General features: G+C 46.2%; 1 long non-coding RNA gene across 1 annotated transcript in view; it reads left to right on the top strand.

Moving 5' to 3' along the window:
* LOC310690215 overlaps positions 1–22,486 on the top strand; it is a 425,716-nt gene that overhangs the window by 225,855 nt on the left and 177,375 nt on the right. The gene's annotated exons all lie outside the window — the stretch shown is intronic.

Raw genomic sequence — 22,486 nt, forward strand, 5'->3', positions numbered from 1 at the left:
AAAGAGAGTGGTGGTCGTAGCTGGGGGCAAAAGATTCCCCCCTCAAAAACAAGCCAACAAATAGAAAAGAAAGGGCTTTAAAAAGAGAGGGGGGGGAATGTGTGGTTAAAATAGAAAAAAGATAAATAATAATATTTCCCCCTAATTATTGTTATTATTTTTTGTTTGTAAAAAAGTAATTAAAAATGTACGGGTAAAAGATAAAAATGAGAATTAAAGGTAAAAAAAAAAAAGTAGGGTTGTCTTTAGATAGATAGATAGATAGAGCTTTTTATTATATATTTTTTTAAAAAAAAATGAGTAAAGTATAGATAAAAGAGGATAGGTAAAAGGGAGTGGAAAGTCTGGGGCGAAGTGGCAGTCCCAGGAAATGGCCTGTGATGGTTCAGGGCTGTCTTCCGGGTACTGCCATTTTAATTCTTAAGAGGGGAGTTTGAGGTGAAAATAAAATGAGGTTTAAATTGAGGGTGTGTGTGTGTGGAAAAGTGTGTCTTTAAATAGTGTGTAGAAAAGATAGAAATAAAAATAAAGATTCAAATAAAGGGTGGCTGCAGCAGCAGTGGCCCCTCTTTTAAAAAGAAAAATGATGAAAGTAGGTATATGGGGGGGGGAATAAAAAAGAATTTCTTTTTTTAAAAAAAAAAAGGTAGGAAGGAGTTAAAAAAAGGATTTTGTTTTTTTTTAAAAAAAAAGGAGAAAAGAAGGGGGTAGTTTCTTCCTTTCTTTTCTGCTATCTCCTTTGTCATGCGGCTTTGCAGCTGGAGGGGTAGGCTCCAGTTGGCTCAGCCACGTGTTTTCGGAGCTTCTTTTGCCTTCCGTGCTCACCTACCTCCCCTCTTCTTTGTCAGCAGAGATGGGGGCAGCATCGGTAAAGTAAAGTTAGGGCTCCTTTTTCTTTCTTTTTCTTCTTCTTTCCCCCTTTTCTTTTTCTCCCTCTCTGTGTTAGCTCCACTGTCTTCCTGGATTTGGAGCTCCTCTCGGCTGTTGGGGGGGTGGGGGGGTCGGGTGCCTTTCCGGCTCAATCAGGGTCGTGGGGGGGTGTTTTGGCTCCTTTGAAAGGCACCCCCAATTCCTCTCAGTTGGCAGAGCTGGCAGCAGCAGTCCTGGAAGCCCGGGAATCGGTCAGACAGAACCTTTTACTCTGGCTGGCTTCAGGAGCTCTTTTCTGCTGCTGCAGCCGCCATGCTGCCTCGCCGGAAGTCCCAAGTTATACATTCTTGACAAATTCTTCGTTTTTGGATCTAACAATTCTGTTTCCAGCTTTGATTTTTCCACCTGAAAACCTAGTTTTTTATCCTGATTATATGCCTCCATTATTTGGTAATAATGGAGCCAATCTCGCACTCTGTTTTTTAGTTTTTCAAAGCTCTGTAATTCTAATCTGTCACCCTCTTGTTCCAAGATTTCCCAATACTTCGGCCATTTGGCCTCCATATTGAGTTTTTTCTGGGCCTTTGCCTCCATAGGTGACAGCCATCTTGGGGTTTTATTTTCTAACAAATCCTTATATCTTATCCAGACATTAAACAGTGCTTTTCTTACAATATGGTTTTTGAACGCTTTGTGTGCTTTGACCTTATCATACCACAAATATGCATACCAACCAAATACATTATTGAAACCTTCCAGATCCCAAACATCCGTGTTTTCAAGAAGCATCCACTCTCTCAGCCAGCAAAAAGCGGCTGATTCATAATAAAGTTTTAAGTCTGGCAGGGCAAATCCACCTCTTTAGCATCAGTTAAAATCTTAAATTTTATACGAGGCTTCTTGCCCTGCCAGACAAATCTAGAAATATCTCTCTGCCACTTCTTGAAACAGTCCATTTTGTCCAAAATTTGCAGTGATTAACTGAAATAACATTCTTGGCAATACATTCATTTTTATCAGAGCAATTCGGCCTAGCAACGATAGCTTCAAATTTGACCATATTTCTAAATCTTTTTTCACTTCAGTCCAACATTTTTCATAGTTATCCTTAAATAGATTCACATTTTTAGCAGTCATATTAACCCCTAAATATTTCACTTTCTTTTTTTTTATAAAATATTTTATTAAGTTTTCAAACATAAAACAGAAAATCACATATTGAACACACAAAATCCCTTCACCAAGAGAAATAACAAACAAAGAAATAGATACAAATACAAATACACCAACAAAATATATAAAAGAGAAAAAATGGGAAAAAACCTCAACTGTTCGTAACGTTTTTTGTATAACTAATTGGACCTCCTCGCGTCTCCCTTACCCTGCATTCTCTATAATAAAAATGTCAGCAAATTGTTACCTTGTTTCATTCCTTATTTTGTACCTTTCAAATGTTATATTTCTTAACTTAAAGTAGTTTTAATCAATTGATTTTAACTTAAGTTTAACATAAATATTGCTTTAAGCTTCATCCTTTTCTTACATATCACTTAATTTTCTACATCCCACAGTCAAGTTACTGGAACCATACTTTTCTGAATCGTGCAATTTCTTAACATTCATACAATTTGTACTATTTTTGTAAATAGTCTTTAAACTTTTTCCAATCCTCTTCCATTGTTTCTTCTCCTAAATCTCGGATTCTGCCAGTCATTTCGGCCAGTTCCATATAGTCCATCAGTTGCGTCTGCCATTCTTCCAGTGTGGGCAAATCTTGTGTCTTCCAATATTTTGCAATAAGTATTCTTGCTGCTGTAGTCGCATACATGAAGAAAGTTCTGTCCTTTTTTAACACTTTCTGGCCGACGATGCCCAAGAGGAAGGCCTCTGGTTTCTTAGTGAAGGTATATTTAAATACCTTTTTTAACACCTTATAGATCATTTCCCAGAAAGCCTTCACTCTTGGACAGGTCCACCAGAGGTGAAAGAATGTTCCTTCAGCCTCCTTACATTTCCAACATTTATTATCAGACAGGTGATATACTTTTGCAAGCTTGACTGGAGTCATGTACCACCTATATATCATTTTCATAATATTTTCCTTCAAGGCATTACATGCCGTGAATTTCATTCCGGTGGTCCATAACCTTTCCCAGTCCTCAAACATAATGTTATACCCAATATCCTGAGCCCATTTTATCATGGCTGATTTAACTGTCTCATCCTGAGTATTCCATTTAAGCAGCAAGTTATACATTCTCGAAAGTACCTTAATATTTGGTTCCAACAGTTCTGTCTCTAGTTTCGATTTTTCCACCTGGAATCCTATCTTTTTATCCAAATTAAAAACCTCTTTAATTTGAGCGTAATGTAACCAATCTCGCACCTTATTCTTTAATTTCTCCAAGCTCTGCAACCTCCAATTATCTCCGATTTTTTCTATTATTTCGGCCAGCCGGCCTCCATATTGAGTCTTTTCCGGGCCTTAGCCTCCATTGGTGATAACCATCTTGGGGTCTTATTTTCTAATAAGTCTTTGTATTTTGTCCAGACAATAAATATTGCTTTTCTGACAATATGGTTTTTAAACCCTTTATGAACCTTTACCTTGTCGTACCACAAATATGCATGCCATCCAAAAGCATTATTAAACCCTTCCAGATCTAGGACATCAGTGTTCTCTAGGAGTAACCAGTCCCTCATCCAACAGAAAGCTGCAGCTTCATAATATAACCTTAAAATATTTCACTTTCTTAACCAGTGTCAGACCTGTCTCCCTCTGAAACTTCTCTCTCTCAATCACATTCAGGTTTTTCTCCAGAACCTTAGTTTTCATCTTATTCAGCTTAAAACCTGCTACCTGGCCAAATTCTTGAATCAATTCTAATACTCTTTTTGTACTTGATTCTGGCTCCTGTAAAGTCAATACTAGGTCATCTGCAAATGCTTTCAGTTTGTACTGTTTAGCTCCCACTTGTATACCTTTAACCAATTGGTCCCTTCTAATCATATTTAACAGAACCTCCAGGACCGAAATAAAAAGCAATGAAGAGATTGGGCAGCCCTGTCGCGTTCCTTTCTCAATCTTGAATTCTTCCGTCACTACGTTATTCACAATTAATTTAGCCTTTTGTTCTGAGTAAATTGCACCTATGCCATTTCCAAAGCTTTTACCAACCCCCATCCCCGATAAATTCTTCTTCATAAAACTCCAGGAAATATTGTCAAAGGCTTTCTCCGCTTCCACAAAAATCAGAACAGCTTTAGTGTTAATCTTCACTTGTAGCTTTTCTAGAATATTAATTATATTCCTCGTATTATCAGACAAATGCCTGCCCGGGAGAAAGCCCGCTTGGTCTTTATGAATTTCTTTTGCTAGCACCTTTTTTAATCTTTTAGCCAAAATGTCTGCAAAAATTTTATAATCCACATTAAGCAGTAATATGGGACGGTAGTTTTTAAGTTGCGTCTTTTCAGACTCTAATTTTGGTATAAGTGTAATGTATGCTTCTTTCCACGACTCAGGTGCCCTTTTCCCTTCCAATATTTCATTACAGACTTCCTTTAATGGTTGTATTAACCATTCTTTCAAAGATCTGTAGTATCTAGAAGTCAGTCCATCCGGTCCTGGAGCAAATCTAAACAGGTGTTAAATCACTCTGCCTTTCATATCTGAAGGCCAGATGGGGAAAAAATCCAGGAACCTGAAATATATGTCAGGAACATTGTAAAGTACATTACATATTATTGGTAATAAAGGTTGTCTGTCAACTTTTAAGTTCAAAAAATATGAACAGGAACATAACACCAAGCTGGCACAAATCTCTTGGTGAGGGTTGTAAACAAAACAAGAAAAAAATAGTTAAAGGAAGTGTGTGTGTTTGTCTCCCCCTTTTTCTTCCCTCTCTCCTTAAAAGTGCTCTCCTCTCCATTGCTGGGGGAAAGACAGTATACAATGGTACCTCGGGTTACAGACGCTTCAGGTTACAGACTCCGATAACCCAGAAATATTACCTCAGGTTAAGAACAGAAATCGCGTGGCAGCAGCAGGAGGCCCCATTAGCTAAAGTGGTGCTTCAGGTTAAGAACAGTTTCAGGTTAAGAACGGACCTCTGGAACAAATTAAGTTCTTAACCCAAGGTACCACTGTATATGTGTCTATATGTGTGTGCCGCACACACACACACACACACACACACACACACACACACACACAGAGTGCCATACCTGATGGGGAGGAGAAAAGACACGGGGTGGAGAAGAGTAAGTGATGAGATTAAGCGAGAAGGGGGGTGGGGTGGAAGAGAGACGAGAAAACATTGCGCTCCACAAGATTCCAGAGACCAAAAAACCCCCACCCCTATATGGAAGGGGGGGCTGTTCCACCTCCCCCACCCACCCAATCTCCTTTAGACAGGAACAGTTGCGATGGGACGGGGAGCGCAGGGTGGCAGATACAGAGGGAGGGAGGGAGGGAGGAAGAGGGTTCAATTAGGCGGAGGCCGCCTTGCTCTGAGGCGCCATTGCGCACCCTCCGAAATGGGCTGGGCCCGCTGGCAGCACTGAGAGGGAGAGAGGGAGAGAGCGAGAGAAGCTGCTCCAGCCCTCCTCCTGCGGCTCCGGCGCAACTCTCTCTCGCCCGGCCCGCCTCTCCTCCGGCATCTCCTGGGTCTTTCGGCCGAGCCCCTCCCCATGGCCAGCAGCTCCAGCCGGCGGTTCTGGCAAGCAAAACCTGCGACCAAGCACGCGGCGGCGGCGCCGCCAGAAATGCACCAATCGCAGCCCGGCCCGCCTGCCTCTAACCTTCCTTCAAGCAGAGCAGCAGGCAGGCACTTGAGGGCCGCAGCACATTGATTTTTCAAAATTGCATGGGGGGCTGTTCTAAACCCGGTCGCGGGTCGCAAATGGCCCCCAGGCCGGACTTTGGACATGCCTGCCTTATTGGCTGCAAGGAAGAACTCAACCTTAGGTCCCATTTCCCCTGAACCGTGGTGTCAAATTCCTCATTGTGGCCCTGGGTGGCCATGACCTCCACTTTGTGTGCTCTGCCTTGTTGCAGCAGCTGGTGCTTTCAGCTCAGCTGAGGCAACAGCTCCCCAGCAGTGATTTCAGCTTGCGGAAGCTAGCCAGGGCTGCATACCTAGCCTATCACCCCATCCTTGTCGGTCCACTCCCACTCCCAATGTGGTTGGCTGCCTAAACTTCCAAGCTGTGAATCGTGACTCAGAGTTCAAGGGCAGTGGCCCAAATCCTGAAATGTTCTGTTATTGGACATCCTGTATGGAATCTGAACACAGGAGCTCCGAATCCTTAGTCCAGACTCAAGCTCAGGCAAACACAGACCATTGTATACATAACAGCAGCCATCTCCCTGCCTGATGCTTCTCCCTTGCAAATCCCCCCCACTGCTTTGCAGTTGTACACGAATGACCAGAGGGCTCCCTAGGGTCCCCTGTGCCCTTGGCAAGGAGCTCTATCCAGTGGTAATTTCCGCTCACCCCCTCCCTTGGGTGGGCAGGTTTGCGACACTGCGTGGGCTCCTGGGACAGGTGAGCCACCCACCTTTGTCCAGGGAGGCCATCGCCCTGCCCCCATCTCAGCAGGCCTATGGGCAGCTAGCTGAGGGTGGGGCGAGGGCCAGCCTAAGGGGCCGATGCTCCTCGGCCTGGGCTCACTTGCTTTCCTTCCAGGTTCCTTCCAGATCCTTAGACTTCGCCTGTTTTCAGGCAGGATGGAAGGCCTCCTGTGACCAGGGCCTCTCCCCCCAGCGGCGTGGAGGCTGGATTGGGCCCGCCTGGGTGGTGGAACCTACCTCTATGCTGCAATGTGGCCTTCTGGGCCTCCCATGGCCGGCGCTACCCCCCCTTACCCAGCGGGTGGGATCAGGGCCACGAGGACAGCACAGCCTTCCCCTAGGCCATGCGGCAGCCTTCCAGGCCTCCTGCGGCTGGCCCAGCGGGAGATCGGGTTGGCAGGATGGAGCAGCCTTTTTCTCCCCCACCCCACCCCCGGCTTCAGGCCTTCTTAGGCCTCCCGTGCCTGCAGCCACCCCACCCCCAAGCACCGGGTGGGAATTGGAGCCATACAGCCTGCTTCTGGGCCTACTCAGGCCTTTCGCAACTGGCACCGCTTGTGGGGGTGGTTTTCTGGGGTCTCCTCCCAGCACCAGGACAGTCCTTTCCCTCCCACCTTAGGTCTACTGTTTCTCCTGTTGCCATTTGGCCTCAGGGGTGCAGTTCTTGCTGCTGATTTTGCCTCTCAGGAAGAAGCTATATTGATGGCCCCCCCCCTCCCCAAAAATAAGGACAGGAAGCTTCTCATGACTCACACATGTTGCTACTGAATATCTCCTGTGGAAAAGGAGAGTGACACAGAGGCTTTAGGTGATTAGATTCATTCATGTTTTACAACTGCTCTGCCCCCTGCCCCAAAACAACTTAAAGGAAAAAATGTTTTAGAGACAGCACAACACACACACACACACACACACACACCACATGATCCCAGCACTAAGACCTTTAAGGCTCAGAACAAATATTAATGCAACAATAAAATGCTGATAAAATACAAATCCTTTTTCAAAAAAACCACATTACAATTAGAACTTCAAACCGAAGACAACATTAAATCCACACAGCCTCCATAGGTGTTTGAAGTGGAACAAGGAAGTTCAGACCAGGGAACTAATAAGTATCAGCTCCTGGAGGGACCACCAGCTGGTCTGAGAGAACCTCTGGGCGACACGGGAGAGGGTGGCCTCAGCAAAGGCAGAAGAGAATCCCAGGGCAGAGAATACGTTGTGGCATTTAGTTGTGTTAATGTTTTAATTGGTGTAGCCCCATGGGAGACAGGCAGTATATAAATGACACAGTAGACAGATTAAAAACTGTGTCTGGTATTGGAAGGAACCACAGCATTGGCTCTCACAACCCGCCCTGCTCCCCATATTATCAGAGAAGGGTGCAATGGATCCACAGAGATCTTCTTAGCAAATAATAAGTCATCCACAGGAGCTCTAAGAAAAACTGTGGATAATAGGACCTATTATGCAGGAACGTTGCTGAATGCCCTTGACATCAAAACAAGTACATCAGTGAACCACTGATCTGCATTAACACTCCTCCCTCTGGTGCACACTAGGGATGGGGGAGGATTTCCTTCATTCTGCATTTTTGGGAGGGGCGCGGAGGAGCTGCATGGTGCACCTCATCAAGAAACATGGCCCCTTGCTGGTGCATTTAACTCATGCAGCAGGTGCTGCACTTGCTGCAAAGAGAAAAGGACAGTTATTGGATCCTCTTGCAAATTCTTCACTTAAAAAAAATCAAAATGCAGATTTTAAAAACTTGCCTAGAAACAGGATGGAAGTGTTGTGCAAATCAAAACATGCAAGAGTCACACAGGCTGCAGGAAGACCATTCCATCCATTCCCTAAAGCAAAATGTCAAGTGAATTCGCATGGTGTTATTTGGGTGTGCGCCAGAATCACGCCAAAACCAAAGCAAAAAGGTGTTTTGGTTTCCATCTACATAAAAAGAAGATAATAAAGCTCTGACTGGGCTTATTTCAAGTTGGTGTTTTTGGGGTTAGAATGCACATTCAACCAAAAATCGCAGAGTGACATGTTTGTTACCAGCGCAAATCAAGCATAGGTGTTTTGGTTCCATCGCAATAGGCAAAGGACGAATAAGCTTCGAATAAGCTCTTTCGGTGTTCATTCACCCACAAATAGCAAAGCGGTGTAACAAGCATAAACAAAGTCAAACCGGTTGTTTTGGTTTCAAAGTACATAGAAAGACTTATTGTCAGGGGTTCAGGAGCAGAGACGCAGAGAAGGGAGGAGACAGAGAGCGAGGGGGAGGAATACGAAGGAAGGATGAGTGGGGATGACGACCCGAGATCGCCGAGCCTGTCTAGCGAATCCGAGGATTCCCAGAAGGGAGCGCCAGCAGCCAGTAGCATGATTTAACCCTTCTGCCTGCAATCTGAAAACCTTTGAATGAATTAATAAACATCAGTATGAAACTAATTTGGATTTATGAATTTATTTATATTGGTTACTTCAAACATTCATTGTCTTACAATGAACTATTTTTTAAAGCAATAGATTATAAAACCAGAGTGCATTTGTTTTCATGATTAAATTTTGATATTTTGACATTTCCACCATCCTACATAACTTGGGCCATATTCAGATTTTGTAGAGGTGCCTGCATGCCAACAAAGAAGATGGAGAATTGACAAAAGGGCAATGTGATGGGCTGGAGTTGCAAGGAGTTTTTCTCATGAAAGGCTTCTTCCAAAGCTGTGCATATTTGTCTAGGTAGAGAATAAGAAATTCCACTTTGACCTAATGTGGAGCTATAACAGAAGATTGTAAATAATAAATTAGGTTCTTTTAGCTGTTTAGGTGTTTTCATAGTTGAGACCCAGTAAGCTCTAGAGAAAGAGGGCAAGTAAGCAGTCAGACAACCAATATATTGGAATTTCTACATAACATTGCTTTATTGATTAACAAAGAGAACACATAACAAGACAAGGGAACATGCACTCAGTCACTCACACAAACACACTTCAATCATACTCACCACCTTTTCCCTAGGTTGGCCAGATCTAGTAAAAGGGATGGGTGGCTGACAGTGGGATCCCAGCTGTGTCCGACACACACCCTTCACTGGAAAGTCTCTTCTTATATAGTCTTTTTGGGTGTTCATCTGAATATGGGCATTTCTCACTGCCTTTGGCGTGTTCTTGGCAGTCCTTCGTCTTTAGCATGTTAGCATGTTCTTGGCATTTCACAACTTGCATTGTTTGTACCTGGTCTTCTGTAACGTTTTGGCACAATACGACACTCATTGTTTGCAACTAGCATTGCATAGCTGTTAAGTTGTGGGTGAACCTATCAGATGACACAGCGATTCTTCAAACAGCTCTTGTTTATTCACAGGCCAGAACAGAACTGAACGGAAGGGTTCAGCCAGCCTGCTTATGTAGAGCTCCACTAGAGCACAACAGTAACCATTTTCTGTAACTATCCAATCACTGAACGTCACTTTCAATCCCTTATTTGCATATGTGGACCTGAACTATGAGATAAGGCGTTAGTTACAATCGTAATGGTTTCCTTATATACAGCGCTACACGTAATGGTTCAATTAGGCACAAAAGCATATCTCTTACATTTCACCTACTTCCATTAGACCGACAGTATTACATGTCAAAATAAAAAAATTCCTTCCAGTAGCACCTTAAAGACCAACTAAGTTAGTTCTTGGTATGAGCTTTCGTGTGCATGCACACTTCTTCAGATACACTGAAACAGTATTACATGTCCAACAACTTAGTCCCTCAAATAAGTTGGGCACTTGGAAACTCTGCTAGACCGCCGGGGAGTGGTACCTAGGTCTGGGGTAGCTGCCCGATTCTTGCTGAGGCTGTGGCGCAACCCTAGTTGGCGTTGAAACCAAGTCCCCTGGATCCACTGCTGTGGGTGGAACCTCCGCAAGTCGAGTTGGCGGAATGTCAGGCACGGCAGTGGTCTGAATCTGTGAGAAGTCAGGCAGACCCTCTGAAGCGGCTTGGTTCGGCTCCATGCCTGCAGTTTGTGAGAGAGGTGTAGGTGGAGCCTCGCCATCTGTAAGTGTCTGTTCCGGAGCCACGAGCACAGTTGGGGGCACTGCGGTACTGTCCAAGTCCCCAACCCTGCGCCTAAGCTGATCAATGTGCCGGCGCCACAAAGGTCCGTTTTCAAGTGCCACCTGGTACGAGCGAGGTCCAGTGACTCCCACTACTGTGGCTGGCACCCAAGGAATGTCCCCCACAAAGTTCCGGGCAAAAACCTGCTTTCCTGGAACAAAGGACCGTGGCGCGTTGGCACAGCCTGGGGATTCGCCCACGGCAAAGTCTGGGTGCAGCCGGTCGAGCAGAGATCTGAGGCAGCAGCCCATAAGCAGTTCAGCAGGACTCTGCCCTGTGGCCGCATGAGGGGTGATGTGTTGCACGAACAAGTATTCGGCGACCCGCTCATGCCAGTCTCCCTGGTCCAGGCGCGCCAGTGCCTCTTTTGCCGAGCGCACCATTCTCTCCGCTTGCCCGTTGCTGGATGGATGAAATGGTGCCGTTAGGGCATAGCGGATGCCCAGTCCCAAAAGGTATCGCTCAAAAGTGCCTGAGGTGAACTGCCGTCCGTTGTCGAAGACGAGAACATCAGGACACCCATGCGTTGCAAAGAGGCCTCGCAGCACCCGGATGACGGCCTCGATAGGGGTGGAGGGAATCAGGGCCACCTCCAGCCATTTGGAATAGGCGTCTACCACTACCATAAAGGGCCAGCCGCGAAAGGGGCCGGCCAGATCAATGTGCACCCTCGACAAGGGTGTCTTGGGCGTCTCCCAGGTGTGTCCCTTAGCTGCCGGTGGAACAGGCCTAGATTCTTGGCACGCTTGATAGGCGGAAACCCAGGCAGTGATGGCATTGTCCATGTTAGGCCACCAGATGTAACACCGAACCAACGCCTTCATTTTGACGATTCCCGGGTGGCCAACGTGCAGAGCCTCAAGTACGCATTGACAGAGTCCTTGGGGAATCACGACGCAGTCTCCCCACAGCAGACAGCCGCGATGAGCTGAGAGTTCGTGTTGTCTGTTTGTGAACAGCTGGAACTCCGATGTAAAAGGCCCTTGTGGCCACCCCCTCCACACCCAGTTGAGCACACGGCTGATGGTGTGATCCTGGGCAGATGTGGAGGCCACAGTGGCAGCCGATACAGGTGCTGCTGGAAGATCCTCAATCAGGAGGAGCGATGAAGCAGGAGCCGGGTCTTCCAGAAACACTGGAAGAGGGCAATGGCTAAGGGTGTCGGCATGGCCCATCGATTTCCCCGGGTGATGGATGAGCCAGTAGTGGTAGGCAGCCAGCAAAACAGTCCATCGCAGCATGCGCAGCGAGAGGACCGGTGGAGTTGGTTGATCACCGGCGAGGAGGTCCAGAAGCGGCTTGTGGTCGGTGATGAGGTCGAAAGTCCTGCTGTAGAGGTATTCATGGAACCTCTTCATTCCAGCCACAAGTGCCAGTGCCTCCTTGTCGAGCTGGCTGTAATTCTGTTCAGTCAGAGATAGTGTCCTGGAAAAGTAGGCAAGCGGTGCTTCTCTTCCATCTGGAAAACAGTGACTGAGGACACCGCCGATGCCCAAAGGTGGGCGTGACAGGCAAGGACCAGCAGCCTGGCTTCACAGTACTGTACCAGCACACTGTCCAATGAAAGATATATGGAGATATATGGAGAAACGTGACTCAAAGAAGTAGGAGGCCCAGGGTTCGTTCTGATTGTTTAGAAATACACAATCGCTTTGAGGTCCTCTCCCCTAGCATGGAAGACGAAGAGCAGACTCCATTTGAGGATCTCTCCCTCATTACAGTCAATCAGGTATATGAAGACGAGCAGCAAAGTCAGTCCTCAGGGAATGTGCAGGTGACCTTGGAACAGACAGCTCATGGAAGAACCCCGACCAAACCTAAGACGAGGCGTGTAGTGGTGATAGGGGATTCCCTACTGAGGGGAACAGAAGCAGTGTTGGACAACAGGAACCAGATAAGCGTGCTGCTGAAGTGCCTTGTTGATCATGCACTTCTAGTCGGTGCAGATTCTCACCGACCCGTCCGGCTTGACAGGCATGACGATGGGGGTTTTCCACTTGAGGTGGTCAACTGGCTCCAAAACTCCTTGGGCGATCAGCTTGTCCAGTTGTTCATCCACCTTAGCCTTGAGAGCAAACAGAACCCAGTGTGGCTTTAGCTTTATGGATCAAGGCTAAAGATGGGTGTACCTGTATATTGCCCCAAAGTGCCGTCAAAAACCTCAGCAAAGTCTTTGACCAGACCCTCGGTCTCTGAATTAGAGATGCAGTTGATGCCGGTGACTTCCAGGCCGAGGGCATCAAACCAGTCTAGCCCTAGGAGGCTTGGCCGCTGACCTTCGACCACCACCAGTCGGAGCAGGCCCGAAAAATCCTTGAAGGTGATCTGGAACCAGCCAACTCCTACCACAGGACTGTTGTTTCCCTGGTAGTCTCTCAGGTGTACATGGTGAGAGTCGAGTTGCCTTTTGGACACTCTGGGTACCAGGCTTTTGATGGTGCTCCAAGACACGATGGACAGGGCAGACCTGGTGTCGATCTCCATGTCACATGGAGTTCCATCAATGAGCACAGTGAAGTTCAGCTTGCGTCACATAGGCGAGTCGGTTTGGCCAATCGTGGTTCCAGATGGGCAGTGGCAGTTGGTGAGAGCGAAACAGCGTTCCTTGGCAGACTGGAGTGAAGACTTGGACTTGCGAGTCGGTGAAGGGAGGGTGTCGGACGGAACCGATCGGCAGACCAAGCGATGTGGCTCCTTCTGGAACACTTCCGACAAATGGCATCTCTGAATCAACACTTGGCACAGGAATGGTTGCCTCCGCACCCGGCACATTCCAATTGGCCCTTGGACTTCTGTTGGAACTTCCCGCGCTCCCCCTTTGTCTGGTGCACGTCATCGTCTTCACTGGAGGATGCCTCATCACTGCTGGCCTCTTCATGATGCACTGGAACTGTCTTCCTAGCAAGACGCAGGCTGCTGGCCTTGCGGATCTCCTGGGCTTCCGCAGCAGCTTCCGAGGCCACAGCCTCCTCAATGGCTTTCTGCAGCGTGAGGTCTGGCTTGGCGAGGAGACACCATTGCAGACGGATGTCCTGGACCCCAAAGACGATTCAATCCATCAGGGCATCGTCTAAGTCTCAGAACTCGCAGTGCAGCGCGGCCTTCCGGAGAGCGGCAGTGTTGTTGTTAATTGACTCCCCCTCTGCCTTGTTCTGGTGGTAGAACGCATGGCGGGCAGCAATCTTGGACGGCTTAGGCGCATAGTGGTTGTGGAGCTTCTCTTGAATTGTGTCCCACAGTGTTGCCTGGACTGCTACAGGCGCAACCAATGCTCGGGCCGTCTCGAACACCTCAGGCCCACAGACGCTGAGGAATCGGCCCCGCTTACGCTCCGGTGATACTTACGTCAGCTCGTTGGCTTGGAGGTAGCAGTCGAACTGAGTGAGGTAGGAGTCCCATGATTCAGAGGCTGGCGCAAACGGCGGTAGAGGCACAAGTGAAGCCATGGTTCTGATGCCGATGTGGAGGCGATGGATGGAACACCGTGCTCTAGCCAGAACGGTCAGCTCTGAATTGGTTCTGTTTCAGTGATTTCGCTCGGTGTTTCAGCTCAGTGATTCAGTTCCGCTCAGAGGGTGGCCGCAACTGGCTGTGCTCTGATGTCCATTGATCCCACCTTCGTCACCAGTGTTAAGTTGTGTGTGAACATATCAGACGGCACAGCGATTCTTCAAACAGCCCTTGTTTATTCACAGACCAGAACAGGACTGAACTGAAGGGTTCAGCCAGCCTGCTTATATAGAGCTCCACTAGAACGCAACAGTAACCATTTTCTGTAACTATCCAATCACTGAACGTCACTTTCAATCCCTTATTTGCATATGTGGACCTGAACTATCTACAGTATCCCCCTGTTGGTCCAGGGTGAGAACTTCAGTACATAACGATAGCCATTCTTTACGCTTCCTTGCAGGTACAGTATTTTTGCCAGAACATGAACATTCCATTCGCTCTTTGATCAGCACAGTTCATTAATAACAGCATCCATTTTCAGATAGGTAGCCGTGTTGGTCTGCCATAGTCAAAATAAAAAAAATTCCTTCCAGTAGCACTTTAAAGACCAACTAAGTTAGTTCTTGGTATGAGCTTTCGTGTGCATGCACACGAAAGCTCATACCAAGAACTAACTTAGTTGGTCTTTAAGGTGCTACTGGAAGGAATTTTTTTATTTTAGCATCCATTTTGTGTGGCATTCTTCAGCCCTCTCTCATCAGCCATCTTGCAGCCCATTCAAAACATGGCATTCATTACAAAATATGCTTAGAAGAAAATATGTTTGACCTTAGCATGCACATATAAAACAGCTTTTAATTTATTGCACTGAATTTATTGCACAGCAAGTACACTGAAATACCAGATGTCTTTAGATCTTAATTGGCACATGTAGTTGTTATTTTTGCTGATTAGACATTTCTCATCTTTGCAGAATGAATGGCTGTAATATGGGTTTTGTGTTATGCTACCAGGAACAGAGAACTCTTCTTGAGCCAGCACAATTATTGTTGGTACTGTGAGAATTTTATTTACTTATTGTCAGATGACAGTGGTGGTTGCTCGTGAGTAACCAGGCAGGACTCCGACCTGTCTTTTACAGGTTTTTTTGGGTGCAAAACTATTTACAGTGCAGAACCACAAGTTCATGTCTTCCTCAATTGCTAGCAGAATCTGGGAGTGGTCCCTTCTGGGTTCTCCCCCAACATAAGAACTTACCGTAATTTTCGCTCCAAAACACGCACTTTTTTGCTCCTAGAAAGTAAGGGGAAATGCCTGTGCGTGTTACGGAGCGAATGCACTCGATTGGATCCATGGCTGCCATCAGTCAAGCAAAGCGGGAGCCGCTTGCAGGGCTTTGCACTGCTCTAGCTTTGCTTGCTTTACAGCCAGAAGGAGGGGGAGGAGCCGAGGAGGGAGGGAGGGAAGGAGAGCCATGGCAGCAAAGCAGGCAGGAGCCGCTTACACGCGAGGAGGGACAGACAGGAGCCATAGGGAGCCGGAAAAGCGCCGCGTAGCCAGCAACAGCTGCTGCAGCCTCAGCTAGCAATGCTCTCTAAATGGAGCAATGAGGCTGCAGAGGGACGGCAGGGCACAGGAGGGTTCTGAGCCACGAGCGCAGTGAAAACCAGTAAAAAAGTTTTTTAAAAGGCTTCTGGGGACAGGAGGGCACAGGATGAGGGAGAGGAGGAAATTACGATTCTCCCAGCGTCTCAGCTGATCCGCTGAGCAGGACTTGGGTTGCAGGGGATTCACCATTAGCTGCGTAAAGCAGCAAAGAGGGAGAGAAGGAGCAAAGCGGGAGAGGAAAGGAGCTGCTTACACTGCTGTAAGTGGCTGCTGTCCGGTTGGCTCCTTTAAAGCAACAGTGCTCTTTCCCTTCCCCCCTCCCTTCTCAGCTCACCGACAAGCTCCTTTTCCACACACCCCACTCGAGCTCCTTCTCCCCTTTAATCCCTCGCCTGCATCATTAGCCACATCCTTCTCTACACACCCCACGCGTGTTCCTTCTCCCCTTAAATCCCTCTTCTGCATCATTAGCCACATCCTTCTCTACACACCCCACGCGTGTTCCGTCTCCCCTTAAATCCCTCTTCTGCATCATTAGCCACATCCTTCTCTACACACCCCACGCATGTTCCTTCTCCCCTTTAACCCCTCTTCTGCATCATTAGCCACATCCTTCTCTACACACCCCACGCGTGTTCCTTCTCCCCTTAAATCCCTCTCCTGCATCATTAGCCACATCCTTCTCCACACACCCCACGCGTGCTCCTTGTCCCTTGAATGCTTTTCCTTCCCTCCCCACTTAAAACGTGGTTACAAAGCATGGATCCACATGGATCCTCAGGATTTTTGCATTGGGCTACCCCAAACTCACCGTCAGATCACGTCTGTGGCCACAGCATGAACCACAAAAATCATACACCCACTGTTTCGTTTAGAATATTTTTTTCTTGCTTTCCTCCTCTAAAAACTACGTGCGTGTTATGGTCAGGTGCGTGTTATAGAGCGAAAAATACGGTAGTCACCCCCAGCTGTTTACTTCCTTCTTTGCACTTTACCCCTCTGCGCAAGGTGGGTGATGGAAGAGGCATGTTTCCCTCCTGGCTGGCCTGGCAAGGAGCAGTTCTGGGGCTCCCAGCAGCATCGTCTAGCCCTTTCCCCTCCTTTCCCCTCAAGGTGTGGCTTTCCCCACCCTCAGACTAATGAGGTGTGGCGCTGGGGCTCTCAGCATCCTCCTCTGGTCCCGTCCCTTCTTCCCCACTGGAGGTGTGGCTTTCCTCACCGCAGGAAGAGGAACTGCTTTGCAAGATTTTTGGAGGTTCCCTGTATCCCAACGGCCCCTCTGCCTCACTTCCCTGTTCCGATGGCAGTCCCCTGACACTTATTACTAGGACTATCCCCCTGAAGCATTTTGTAATGAAGCTAAGCAAATACATTTAGCTCACTGGCTAAAAACAGTTTGTGGGGTACAGAGATTTCAGAGGAAACATTTGTATTTCTGCTCACCTGAACCACTTGAGGGCCATGTTCCACATAGGCTTCCTTTGGGAGGCAGGGTTCTTGGAAATGTTCTCTACCATTTTAATCTGATTTGCATTCCTCCTCATAATGGACATATAAAAAGGTAAGGGTACCCCTGACCATTAGGTCTAGTCGCGGATGATTCTGGGGTTGCGTGCTCATCTCACTCTATAGGCCAAGGGAGCTGGCATTTGTCCTCAGACAGCTTCCAGGTCGTGTGGACAGCATGACTAAGCCACTTCTGGCGAACCAGAGCAGCGCACAGAAACGCTGTTTACCTTCCCACCAGAGAACTACCTATTTATCTACAGTGGTGCCTCACAAGACAAAAAGAATCCATTCTGAGATTCTCTTTGTCTAGCGGTTTTTTCGTCTTGCGAAGCAAGCCCATTGAAGGATTAGCGGATTAGCGGCTTTTAGCGGCTTATATGCTGATCAGATCAGCTGATAAGCGGCTTAGCAGCTTAGAAAAAAAAGGGGGGAGGGGAAAAACCAGCAGGAACTCGCAAGACATTGTTGTCTTGCGAAGCAAGCCGATAGGAAAACGTTTTGCAAAGCACCTCCAAAACAGAAAACTCTTTCGTCTAGTGAGTTTTCCGTCTTGCGAGGCATTCGTCTTGCGGGGCACCACTGTACTTGCACATTTATGTGCTTTCGAACTGCTAGGTGGGCAGAAGCTGGGACCGAACAACGAGAGCTCATCCCATTGCGGGGATTCGAACCTCTGACCTTCTGATCAGCAAGCCCTAGGCTCTCTGGTTTGCTAAATTTGCTTTCCAAAGTCACAAATGTTGGTGCAGGAAAAAATAATATAGGTATAAAGGACAATTATTGGATGCCAAGATCCTAGATGAGAGAACCTAAGCAGAGAATTAGAATCCTAAAACATGCAGCAAAGAAAAGCATGGAAATATAAGCTGTAAAACCTTAGAATATGTCCTTTAAGTGAATTCCAAAGTTTCTCTCTTCTCCCAGCATAGGGAAAAACCACAATTTTGGCAAGTTTAAAATGGTTTACTTACAAATTCCCCATAGGTCAGATTAAAGTGCTTCAGAAAAGGTTGCACAGGCAGTAAACCTTGGCTTAATGGTGAAAGTTCCTGAATTATTGGTACAGGAACTCAAGAATGGCTGGTCTGAGCTGCAGCAACCAACTCAAATGTCTCCATATGGGGAGCTTCTCAGGTTGACTAAAGGTACCACAATAGGCTTGATTACGTTGCTCCCAAGGTAAGGGAAGTGGACATTGCTAAGCCTGGCAGGACAGCTTACTCTATGACATTAACCCTTTAATGCATTAAGGTATATGAAGAAGAGCAGCAAAGTCAGTCCTCAGGGAATGTGCAGGCGACCTTGGAACAGACAGCTCACGGAAGAACCCCGACCAAACCTAAGAGGAGGCGTGTAGTGGTGATAGGGGATTCCCTACTGAGGGGAACAGAAGCAGTGATCTGTGGGCCTGACAAGATGTCTCGGGAAGTGTGCTGTCTCCCCAGGGCTAAGATCCAAGATGTAACTGAACGACTGCAAGGAATCATAAAACCCACTGACAAATAGCCCCTCCTCTTGGTTCATGTGGGAACCAATGACACTGCAAGCAATAGCCTCCAGAAGATCAAAAGAGACTACGAGGCTCTGGGCAGGAAATTGAAGCAATTAAATGCACAAATTATCATCTCATCTGTCCTCCCAGTTGAACGATGTGGCCCAGGGAGAGGGGGAAAAATAGTGGAAGTGAACAGCTGGCTTCACAAATGGTGTAAACAGGAATGGTTTGGATTCTTAGATCACGGACTGCAGTTTCTTGAAGATGGACTTCCGGCAAGCGATGGGCTGCACCTCACAACGGTTGGGAGGAATGTTTTTGCCAAAAATCTCAGAAACCACATCAGGAGGGCTTTAAACTGACTAATGTGGGGGAGGGAGACAGTGCTCCTGAAGGTAGGAGTCTATCAATTGATGAAGATGATCATCCAAATGTCATAGACCAAATGGAGCAAACAGCACGCAGACCTAGTGGTGGGAGGAAAAAATCCTTAAATAAGAGACACGGGGGAATGATTAATGGACTTCAATGTCTGTACACTAATGTGCAAAGCATGGGAAATAAACAAGATGAGCTTGAGCTCTTGGTACAGCAAACTAAATATGACATAATAGGCATCACTGAAACCTGGTGGGATATGTCCCATGACTGGAATGTAATAATGGAGGGATACAATCTATTTCAGAGAAACAGACCAGACAAGAAAGGAGGAGGAGTGGCGTTATATGTCAGGGATGTGTATACCTGTGAAGAGATCCAAGATTTAGAACCTCAAAGCCAAAGTGAGAGCATTTGGGTCAAAATTAAGGGAGAGAAGAATAACAGAGACCTCATTGTGGGAGTTTTCTATAGATCCCCAAGCCAAACGGAGGACATAGATGATGCCTTTCTGGAACAGATGGTCAAGCATGCAAAAGGAAGGGAGATAGTAGTAATGGGGGACTTCAATTACCCGAATATTTGTTGGATGTCAAACTCAGCCAAGAGCATAAGGTCAAACAGATTCCTCACTGGCCTTGCAGACAACTTCATTGTCCAGAAAGTGGGAGAAGCAACAAGAGGAACAGCCATTTTAGATCTGGTCCTAACCAATGTTGATGACCTGGTTAGTGGGGTAGAAGTGGAAGGATCATTAGGCGCGAGTGATCATGCTCTTCTGAAGTTTACTATACAGCGGAAAGGAGCAGCCAAGCATACTAGGACTCAATTACTTGACTTTAAGAAAGCCGACTTCATAAAACTTAGGGAAGTGCTGGGTGAGATCCCATGGACAGTAATACTAAAAGGAAAGGGAGTTCATGATGGCTGGGAGTTTGTTAAGAGGGAGATAGTAAAAGCACAACTTCAGGCAATACCAATGAGACGGAAACATGGAAGGTGCCTAATGAAGCCAGGGTGGCTATCTAAAGAACTTTTAACTGAGTTAACATTAAAAAAGGATGTGTACAAAAAATGGAAAAGGGGGGAAACCACCAAAGAGGAATTCAAACAAATAGCCAGCACGTGTAGACACAAAGTCAGAAAAGCTAAAGCACAGAATGAACTCAGGCTTGCTAGAGAGGTTAAAAGCAACAAAAAAGGCTTTTATGGGTATGTTCGTAGCAAAAGGAAAAACAAAGAAACAGCGGGGTCACTCAGAGGAGAAGATGGTGAAATGCAAACAGGGGACACAGAAAGGGCTGAACTTCTCAATGCCTTCTTTGCCTCAGTCTTCTCCGATAAAGAAAACAATGCCCGACCTGAAGAATTTGGAGCAAATGATTCAGCAGAGGAAACACAGCCCAGAATAACGAAGGAGATAGTACAAGAATACTTGGCTAGTTTAGATGTATTCAAGTCTCCAGGGCCAGATGAACTGCATCCAAGAGTATTAAAAGAACTGGCAGATGTGATCTCAGAACCACTGGCAGTCATCTTTGAGAATTCCTGGAGAACAGGCGAAGTCCCGGCAGACTGGAGGAGGGCAAATGTTGTCCCTATTTTCAAAAAGGGGGAAAGAGAGGACCCAAATACCGTATTTTTTGCACCATAACACTCACTTTTTTCCTCCTAGAAAGTAAGGGGAAATGTCTGTGCGTGTTATGGAGGGAATGCCTACAGGTGGCATGCCTACGGATTTTCCTCCTCTAAAAACTACGTGCGTGTTATAGAATCATAGAATCATAGAATCATAGAGTTGGAAGAGACCACAAGGGCCATCGAGTCCAACCCCCTGCCAAGCAGGAAACACCATCAGAGCACTCCTGACATATGGTTGTCAAGCCTCTGCTTAAAGACCTCCAAAGTAGGAGACTCCACCACACTCCTTGGCAGCAAATTCCACTGTCGAACAGCTCTTACTGTCAGGAAGTTCTTCCTAATGTTTAGGTGGAATCTTCTTTCTTGTAGTTTGGATCCATTGCTCCGTGTCCGCTTCTCTGGAGCAGCAGAAAACAACCTTTCTCCCTCCTCTATGTGACATCCTTTTATATATTTGAACATGGCTATCATATCACCCCTTAACCTCCTCTTCTCCAGGCTAAACATGCCCAGCTCCCTTAGCCGTTCCTCATAAGGCATCGTTTCCAGGCCTTTGACCATTTTGGTTGCCCTCCTCTGGACACGTTCCAGTTTGTCAGTGTCCAGTTATGGTCGAGTGCGTGTTATAGAGCGAAAAATACGGTAATTATCGCCCAGTCAGTCTGACATCAATACCAGGGAAGATTCTGGAGCAGATCATTAAGCAAACAGTCTGTGAGCACCTAGAAAGGAATGCTGTGATCACCAATAGTCAGCATGGATTTCTGAAAAATAAGTCATGTCAGACTAACCTGATCTCGTTTTTGTTTTTTTTGTTTTTTAATAAAATATTTATTAAGGTTTTTAAACAATAAAACACCAACACATAAATCACCCTCACCGAAGGAAAAAAAAAATCAGAAAAAAATCACACAGTACACAACAAAAACAATACAATACAGTACCTTCAAAGTCCTAGTTTCTGTAACCTTACTCTTGGACTCCCTCACGTCTCCCTTTCCTGCGTTCTCATTTAGAAAATCATTTAGAAAATCACTTCACCTACTCTCAAAACTTATTCTGTACCTTTCCAATAATATGTCTCAAATTTTACACCTTGTTTTCAAATATTTAGATATTCAGAATTTGACATAATATTTATCAGTTTTCAACTTTGTTCTTATAATTCAATTATTTTCATACATCTTTCCGCTAAATTTGCTAGTGCTGTATTATCTTTCAATCCTGCATCATTCTAACATTCATACAGTTTACAATACTTTTGCAAATAGTCTTTAAATTTCTTCCAGTCCTCTTCCACCATCTCTTCTCCCAGGTCTCGTATTCTGCCAGTCATTTCTGCCAGTTCCATATAGTCTATCAGTTGCATCTGCCATTCTTCCAGAGTGGGCAAATCTTGTGTCTTCCAGTACTTTGCGATAAGTTTTCTTGCTGCTGTTGTCGCATACATAAAGAAATTTCTATCCTTCTTAAACACCATTTGACCGACAATGCCCAAAAGGAAGGCCTCTGGTTTCTTAGGGAAGGTATATTTAAATACCTTTTTAAATTCATTATAGATCATTTCCCAGAAGGCTTTAATCCTAGGGCACGTCCACCAAAGGTGAAAGAATGTTCCTTCAGTTTCTTTACATTTCCAACACTTATTATCTGACAAATGGTATATTTTTGCAAGCTTGACTGGGGTCATGTACCACCTGTATATCATTTTCATAATATTTTCTTTCAAGGCATTGCATGCCGTGAATTTCACACCTGTGGTCCACAACCGTTCCCAGTCAGCAAACATAATGTTATAACCAATGTCCCGCGCCCATTTTATCATAGCAGATTTAA

This window comes from Podarcis liolepis (assembly GCF_965112155.1).
Source record: "Podarcis liolepis genome assembly, chromosome: 12".
Taxonomy (NCBI): domain Eukaryota; kingdom Metazoa; phylum Chordata; class Lepidosauria; order Squamata; family Lacertidae; genus Podarcis; species Podarcis liolepis.